Genomic DNA, 9,872 nt, shown 5'->3' with positions numbered 1-9,872 from the left:
CAAAATTGAATTTGGGTCACATCAAAATTGAATTTGGGTCATATCATAGCCTAACAATGAGGAAATATTCGAGAACAAGGGTATGACATTTGACACTTGCGTACTATGGCAACTAGGTTTTATTCAAACAAAGAGAGAGAGTACAAATTTAAAAATCTTTAATGAATAAATAGAAATATCATTGGGAATTAGTAACCTTCCCCTGCCCCCTACGAAACACAAACAAGTGTCCTCACTTGTCATACTTGACACAAGGTATGGAACTAGCATAACACCACAATAATGTATTTAATGCAGTAATAGATATAACCAATAAAATCTATGCACTAAAAATGAATAATAATTTGAAAATCTATACCTGCTAATTGATCATTGCACATGCCAGATAAAGGTGGCAACAGTCAAAGGTTAGTAGTGATAACATACGTCAGCGAACTCACTGTGTTATTGAAAGCATTGTAAAATGATGACATGGAAGATGGGTGGGTGGCAGAGAAAGAAATGAGATGAGTTGAAAAAGAAGAAATTAGAAAGTGAATGGAGAAGTTGAACTTTATGTGGACATAAAGTTTTTATTATGGGCATGTTCGAAGGAATTTCTATTGAAGAGCTGCAAGCAGAAGGTCAGCACCTTCTACTATAGGAAGTGTTACTTGTTGTGCATTTGAAACTGGCTGTTGAAATTGCTACAGGAAGTCTTCTTTTGTTTGGGGTTGTTTATACAACTTTAGTCGATGTCCATTGACTAATAACTTGAAGTGTATTGGATCAATTGTGGTTGACTGAATGACTCCATTTTCAAAGACATGGCTTATTTCATAGGGACCCGGCCATCATGTCTACAACTTGCCTGGTATGTCTTTAAATTTGGAATCATAAAGCAATGCCCAGTTGCCAATTTAAAATTTCTTACTCTTAATGTGGGAGTTGTGCCATTGTTTCCTTTGCTTCTATATGATTTCTATGTGTTCCAAGGCAGACTTACACATTTAATCCAAAGAATTAAGATGTAGTAGGTTCTCTATGTGTTGTAGGAAGATCAGTGTTTAACTACAATGTTGTTCTTAAAGTTTTGTGTTCAAAATCAATAGGTAAGTTGCTACTTTTCTATACAATAGTTTAAATAGTGTAAATCTTATTGTGGTCTTCCATGTTGTTTGGTATTCCCAAACAACTTTTGGTAGTCTGTTGCTCCAATCCTTATGGTGCAAATGAACTATCTTTGTCAAGATGGCTTCTATCTCCTGACTTGTAACTTCTACTTGTCCATTAGTTTGAGGGCGATAGGTGCTTGATTTCTGATGTCTGATATTATATTCCTTCATGAGCTCTATGATCAAATTGGAATTCAATTGAGCACCTGGTTGATAACAAGTTCTCTGTGTACACCATATCGAGTAGAGATTTCTTCATACAAAAATTCAACAACTTTATGATCACAGGCATGTCTCATGGCTTTGACTTTGACCCATTTTGTCAAGTAGTTAGTGCATACAAGGATATATGATTTCCCATTGGCTTGAGGGTCTATTGGACTGATGAAGTCCATGCCCAATTTGTCAAATGGTGTCAAAACCATTTGTGGATTGAGAGGCATTTCATATTTTTTTGTTGGTCGGGCCATCCTCTAACATTTATCACACTTTTGTGTATAATTGGCTACATTTTTATGAAGTGTAGGCCAATAGTAACCAATTGTTAAAATCTCCGATGTTGTTCTTTTTTCTGTAAAGTGCCCTCCACATGGTTTATTATGACATGCATGTAGAATTTCATATGTCTCATCTTCTCTCACACATCTCCTCATAACTTGATCAGGTCCCTGACAATGATGCCAAAAATGGTCTACCTCACAATAGATGTGTGATAATCATGCCCAAGGCCTTACTTAGGAATAGTACATTTAATCTAAGGATTACTTCCCCTACCATGAGGTGCATTTAATTTGTCAACCTAGGGATGTATACTTGAAATAGTCAGCATGGTATGTGCACTAGGTTCCTTAAGGAGTCATTATGCTTATGCTATAGGAAAGTAAAATGCAAAGAACCTACACTAGTGCTGCAGGAAAGTAACATACTTAACTCTTTACTGAAATGAATGTTGGAAATACAATTAAACACTAACTTATATTTCAACTCAACCATCCACTATAACTGCTCTTACAAATGTTGCAAGAACACTTACAAAGTATGATACTACAGGAAGAAACTTACAACTTCTACTTAAAATACTAGAAATGCTAGAAGTAAATCTACACTACTCTAATCTAGTCCACCTCCCAAGTGGGCCCCCTTGGTTAGCTTTTGCTAATCTACTAACACAAAATGTAAACTAAGAATTACTTCATTATATTCCAAGATACCTTACATAAGAACAATACATAATACTGTAAAATAACTCACTATGAGAGTCAACAATGTTTTTCCATAAACTTTTCGCTAACCACAAAAACTATCGATATAATCCCTATAAATAGAGGATCAACACTTATTCTAAAACAAGAAAGAAAACAAACTAACTACAAATCCACCAGAGAAGAAGAGGAAATATAACAGTTTGTGGTACAAATAATAAAGTCTGGATAACCAATTCAACACAATAGGAAATGCAAAGGGAATATAGCAACACTTCATCCTTGCATTCTTGGAATAATAGCTCCTCCTTTGTAGCAGTCATGTCTCTTGGTACCGTTATGGTTCCTCCACCGCAGTTGGGCCTTAACGTTCCTCCTTGAATGTTGTCGACCATCCTTCAACTTCTTCCATAACAAGTTAGTTATGATGTAGAAATATTTACACAAATAAGCATAATAAAATTAAATTCAAATATTAGAGCACACATTCTGATGGTTATATGAAATACTGCATTATATGTATAATATTGGCAAAGTATGACATACTATCTACCCATGGGTTAACGGTTCTATCTGGACTTAATCATAAGTTCAACTAACATAAGTTCAAAAATGTCTTAACAGTATTAAAATAGAGTATTTAAAATTAACATAAAATAGAGGCAATAATTAGCCTCATCACAAACCATAACCCAATTTCACTAAGTAATCACCTGAGGAATAAGCACACCAATAAACCTTGTCCTCCATATTAGTTCTACACACTCCCCTATTTTGAAAAATATCCTATAAAAATTCTTTCTATTGGATTATTAACCACTCAATATCACAATTTTTCCATTTCCACACTTCCCAAGAGGCCCATGTCCTCTTTTCAATATAATGAACCACCTTATCCCCTCACAATCTAGATATAACCTCTTTAATCTCCTCATATTTTGGGAAGACAAATAAGGCAAGGTAACTATTCCAAGAATCATCCCAGAACTTAGACTTCCTTCCATTCCCACAACCTGTGACACATGATTTGTGATAACATATCAGAAAGACAACAAAAACTTCAAAATGGTTCATTCCAAAGGGGGATTTCTAATAGTCAATATTCTCTCAAGCTCTTGAGAATCTAAATATTTATCTCTAAGAAATTTGACCCATAATTTATCCTAGCATTGATAGAGACAAAAAACCAACTTAGCTCCTAAAGCCACATTCATCATCTTCCAATCATGTAGACCTACTCCTCCATACTTCTTAGGCTTAAAAATCTTCTCCCATGCCTGCAAAGGGAGCTTATCTTCTTCACTTGCACCATTCCATAAAATTTTCCTCATCTTGTGTCCAATAAATCTTGATACCTTTTTAGGAATATCCATACACATCATTGATAAAATAGGAACAACTAACACAATTGATCAAAACATAGTCCATGAAGATGTTGAGGATGTTGGCACAAGCAAAATGGGAAAATATCAAAAAAAACAAATTGGTTTTTTCTATGTTCTAGTATTTTGCATTTTTGGAGGCCTCTGAGGCATTTTTGGACTTTGCCAATGGTAAGAAGCAATAACTACACTTAAACCTTCGACCATTGAGTGTAGAACTTTAGAAGATCTTTCCAAAAATTCTAATTTAAACCTTCGACCATTGAATGTATAAATTTAGAAGATCTTTCCAAAAATTCTAATAGTTCATGATTTCGAGCTACAAGTGGAAAGTTATGACTTCTACAAGTAGACGTAATTTTTAAAATAGATTTTTGTAGCTTTCATAGTTGTTAGAGTTTATTTTGTAATTAATTAGCTTGTAGACTTTTCATTATTATTTCCAAGGGATAATGGTGACCCTTGGGATCCATCAAACTTGTATAAACTCTATTATTGAATTTTTTATTTTTTATTTATTTATTTTATTTTTTATTTTTTTAAAGGGGTAAATGCTTTGACCCGGAGCTATGAACCAGTGAGGCCACAAACAGGGGACCTCATCCTGATTAGATTTGAATCTTGATGGCAAGGATAACAACTCAACAACTTAACCATCACAACATGCCATTATTGGCAATATTATTGAATTGAATAGGGCTTACAAAAACATCTATTTTTGCATTTTAATTTCTTTCAATTAAATCACAATACCATAGGTTTGACACTAGGTACTATAATTTGAATTCTTAATTTAGATTAGTGGTATCAGAACTTTTTTTCTCCTGTAGGTCCCATCATACGTAGTTAGCTTATCAAAGATTAGAATTGGGCATGAATAATGTAGAATATCAATAGCCCAAATTGGTACATTTGTGTTATTAATGATTTGTCTTGAGGAACAAAAGAAAAATGTGTGTAATTCCCATTCCATGGTGTCCATCACAACAAAACAACAAAGATCAATGGATTAGATTTTAACAAAATATCAGAATGTGTTTGAGTTACCAACAGGGGTACCCTCACATTGCCAAGTTAGACACTCTATTGATTTGATACAATGAACCCCATTGCCTAATGAGCCAGTATATAGGAGGTTAGTTCTAGAAAATGATGAGGTAAATAGGTAGATACAAGATCTGATTCAGAAAGGACATGTCTACCCAAATGCATCTCCCTGTGGTAACCCAATTGTTCTTGCAAATAAAAAGGATGGTACATGGAAGCTATGTATTGATTATAGATCATTGAATAAGATCACTATAAAAAATACATATCCAATATCTTAGATAGATGAACTCTTAGACCAATATAGAGGAGCAAAATTCTTCACTAAATTTGACTTAATATTTTGGTACCATCAAGTACCAATTGATACAACAGGTGTGTGGAATACTACTTTTAAATCTAAAGAGGGACTATTTGAATGATTGGTGATGCTTTTTGGCCCCACAAATGCCCCAGCCACATTTATGAGGATGACGAATGATGTGCTTTGGCCATTCATTGACTATTTTATAGTTGTATATCTGAATGGTATTCTAATTTTCAGTAAAACTTGGGAATAACATTTGCAATGTGTGGAACATATACTTTCTACATTGTAAGACCATAGACTCCATGCAAAATAAGAAAAAATGTTATTTTGATATGAAAAGTATTAAGTACTTGGGATATGTTATTGATAGTGAGGGTGTTCATGTTGATCCTAAAAAGATCCAAGTAATTAAAGATTGGCTTGCTCCAAGGAATCTCACAAAGTTGTGTAGCTTCTTAGGGTTAGCTAACTTTTATTGCAGATTTGTGTTTAGATTTTCACATTTGTCCTGGCCTTTGAATCAATCATTACAAGGAGTATGAAAGCAAAATCCAAGTGGACAGGTGCTCAACAATAAGCATTTTTGGAGTTAAAAAAAAGGTTATATTGAGCACCACTTTTATCTCTTCCTAATTTGAAACAGTCTTTTGAAATACAAACTGATGCATCAAAATATGCCCAGGGAGTAGTTCTCATGCAACATGGACATCTAGTTGCCTACCATAGTGAGAAATTTTCTAATACAGTACATACATATCCCACCTATGATAAAGAATTATATGTTATTGTTTAAGCTTGCAAGAAATGAACACATTATATATTGGAAAAGGAGACTATCATCCACACATATCATAAACACCTTCAATTTTTGCAAACTAAAGGAAAATTACAAAATGATAGGCACCAAAGATGTTCAACTTATCTTCAATAATTTCATCTCAACATTTTTCATAAGAAAGGAAGCACCAATAAGGTAATTGATTGTTTGAGCAGGCCTCTAATTGCATGGTATTAAAATCATGTGGTCACCAAGCAGAAAATTGGGCCCACTTATATGGACATTATAATAAATTTTTTGATGTTTATATTCATCTTGTGGAAGGTAAACATGTGAATGATTATTAATTGCAAGATGGAATGCTTTGCCACTTTTGTCTAATTTTTGTTCCTGATGATGAACATAAGAAGTTAATATGGGAATCTCGCTACAATAAGGGTGTTGGTCATATTAAAAAGAAGAAGAAGACTACTACTATGTTCCAAAGATATTTTTATTGGCCAAAAATGAAAAATGATGTGATAGAATACATTCAACCATGTACAACATGTGCCATTGCAAAGAATGTCAACCATAAGTTGGGTTTATATTTACCACTTCCTATTCTAGATAAACCTTGGCATTCAATTTCAATGGATTTTAATTCTAGTCTTCCTATCATTAAATATGGGCATGATTGTGTATATGTTGTGGTAGATTGATTTTCAAAAATGGTAACCCTTGTGACCTATAGAAAGGCAATATCTACAGAGTCTATTTTGAGCATGCTTGGGTTCATTTTGGCCACCAAAAAGCATTATTTCAAATAGGGATAGTTAGTTTCTTAGTAAATCTTGGTCTTCGCTATGAGAAATGATAGACACAAAACTAACAAATTCTACTACATTCCATCCTCAAATAGAGGTTGTCAATTGAATGATTATTCAAAACTCATGTATGTATCACTCAAAACATCCTCATACATGGGATGTGAGCCTTCTATATGTACAACATAGCTACAATAGGGCAATTCATAGTTCAATTGACCATAACCCATTTGAAGTTTGTCTCAGAGATTAGCCCTTAGCACCAATAAATGTTTCTATCCATGTTATGCAACGTGACTTGGTACCATGCTTGGATAAGGAGGAGGACAAAGCAATAATGTTTATTAATAAAATTCATCATTTGCAGTGGCAGGTTCATGAAATTTTGGAGCAAACCACTAAGAAGTATAAACAAAGGCATGATGAGCATCAAACTCCTCATAATTTTTAGGTTAAGGATAAGGTATAGTTGCATTTCCAGAAGGAATGATTACAAGTCCCTCATAGGAAGCTTCTTCCTCTTTGCTATGGTCCCTATAAGATCATTAAGGAAGTTGGTGAAAATGCATTTGAACTCAACTTGCCTCCATTTTTGGGTGTTTTCAGTCATATAGAGCTGAAAATGGATGTTTTTAATCCACTCCAAAGTGATCAAATTGTGGAGGTTTTCAAGCAGAATTTAAGGAACCAGAAAATCTATTTGTGTCATGTGGTAAAAGGACACTTTTTTTGATAGGGAAAGTGGCTTACATACAAACAAATCCAGCTTCATTTTGCACATTTGATGCAACGTTGGATGAAATGAGGCCCATTTCCTCTCATTGAGGAAGGAATGATCAAAACATAGTCTAGGAAGATGTCGAGGATGTTGACACAAGCAAAAATGGGAAAACACTTAAATTTATTTTTTCAACATTTTCTATGTTCTAGAATTTCTCATTTTCAGAGGTCTTTGGGGAATTTATGGGCTTTAGCAGTGGCAAGAAAGGGTAGATATAGTTAAACCTTTGATCATTGAATGTAGAACTTTAGAATATCTTTCTAGAAGTTCTGACAATTCGTGATTTTGAGCTACGAGTAGAAAGTTAGAACTTCTGCAGTAGATGTAATTTATTAATATAGATTTTGTAGTTTTCATAGTTGTTAAAGTTTATTTTGTAATTAATTAGCTTGTGGACTTTTAATTTTCATTTCCAAGGCATAATGGTGACCCTTGGGATCCATCAAACTTGTAGAAACTCTATATTTGAATTGAATGGATCACTTTTTGGCTTGCAAAAACATCTATTGTTACATTTTAATTGCTTCCAATTAAATCACAATATCATAGGTTCTACACTTGGTATTGTAATTTGATTTCTTAATTTAGATCAACAACAACTTTTAACATAAAAATGCAATCAATAGATGTAAGTCATCTCCCTTTCCAACCTTCCATCTTTTTCACACACTTATCCACCAAATTCTTCCACAAATCAGCCTTGTTACACCCTTGGAATAGTGAAATACCCAAATATTTACTTGGATGAGAGCCGCATTGAATATTTAGGATCCTACTAATAGCTCTTTGCATACACACAAGAACAATAAATAAGGAAATTTCATATTTATTCCAACTAATTTTCTACCATGAGACACTTCTATGAAGATCCAAAGTCCTCTTCATCACTCTTGCTTCATTTTTTTAAGCTTCTTCAACTAAAAAGTTGTCATCTACAAACTGTAGGTGAGAAACTACATCCACTCCAGTAACAACCTTCACACCCTTCAAAGAGCCATGATCCCTTTAATGACAAATCAGTCTCCCTAACACCTCAGCCATAATAATGATAAAAAAATGGGAGAGGGGATTCCCTTGTCTAATTCCTTTTACCATCTCAAAAAGGCTTTGCAAACTTCCATCTACCAATACTAAAAAATGTGGGGGTAGAAACACAACTACCTATCCAGTCCACCCATTTCTTGTCAAAACCAAACTTCAAAAGAAATTTCAGCAAGAAATCCCTATAGACCTCATCATAATCTCTCTTGATATTAAGCTTCACCATCATTTTTCCAACTTCCATTCTTGGATTGGGTGAATCATTTCATGAGCTATGATCACCCCATCATAAATGGATCTTCCCGGGGAGAAACCACTTTGTTCAAAAGAAATAACCGAGTCTAAAACCTTTTTTAAATGGTTCACCATCACCTTTGAGATAGTCATATAAATGGTGTTGCATAAGGCTATGTTAAAAATAATTATTCAATTGTATGTTGTCTTTAATGTTACACAAAATTTCAAGCCTCTACTAAGTAGTCAATGATAGTTGAGCTCACTTAGGCATCAAAGGCAACTTCCTATATATGCTTAGTGTTCAATTATAACCAAGTTCAGAGATAGTATTGACCAAGCTCAGTTGGTTAATGAATCAAATCATGTATTGACCAAGTTCACTTGGTTACCAAAGGAAAGTTAGCATGAAGTCGGTATTGATCAAGTTGGGTTGGTTAACATTAGAACTCATATTCTAACCGAGTTGGGTCAGTTAATGAAGGAATCCTCTATGTTGACCGAGTACTTAGTTATGTATTAGCCAACCATTAGCATATTTATTATGATAAATTTATTGGTTTATGTAAGCCATTACCCAAGGATGCATTTTTGTATCTAAGAGGTAAGCTAGGAGTCATTTCCCTATCTGAAGCTCACTAAACAGAGTTCAGTGGTGCATCAACCAAGCATTCTGAAGATTAGTCAACTTGATGCATTATTGTTAGAGCATATTTCATATGAATCAATACATTAGGTACATGGTAGATCCATTGATTTTTTCTTTGGCATGAGATGTCAAAGAGGGAGAGTTTGTTGTCATATAATATTAGAGAAATTTTGTATCGACAAGTTCATTTTGTATAAGAAGAGATCAATAAGTTAGAGGCAGATATTGTAGTTAGAGAAATCATTCCAGAGAGAGAGATTGATACCAGATGGAGTTCTCATTGATGAGAATCAAAATGAAACTAAGGATGTTATCCTTCTACCTTTCTCTAAAATTTCTTTATATTATGACATGTGTTGCCATCAATGCCAAAGAGGGAGATTGTTGAAAATAATTATTCAATTGTATGTTGTCTTTGATGTTACACAAAATGTCAAGCCTCTACCGAGAAGTCAGTAATGGCCAAGCTCACTCGAGCATCAAAGGTA

This window comes from Cupressus sempervirens, chromosome 3 (genome assembly GCF_028749045.1).
Source record: "Cupressus sempervirens isolate cs-2001-9-10 chromosome 3, ASM2874904v1, whole genome shotgun sequence".
NCBI lineage: Eukaryota > Viridiplantae > Streptophyta > Pinopsida > Cupressales > Cupressaceae > Cupressus > Cupressus sempervirens.
This window is presented reverse-complemented; position numbering follows the sequence as displayed.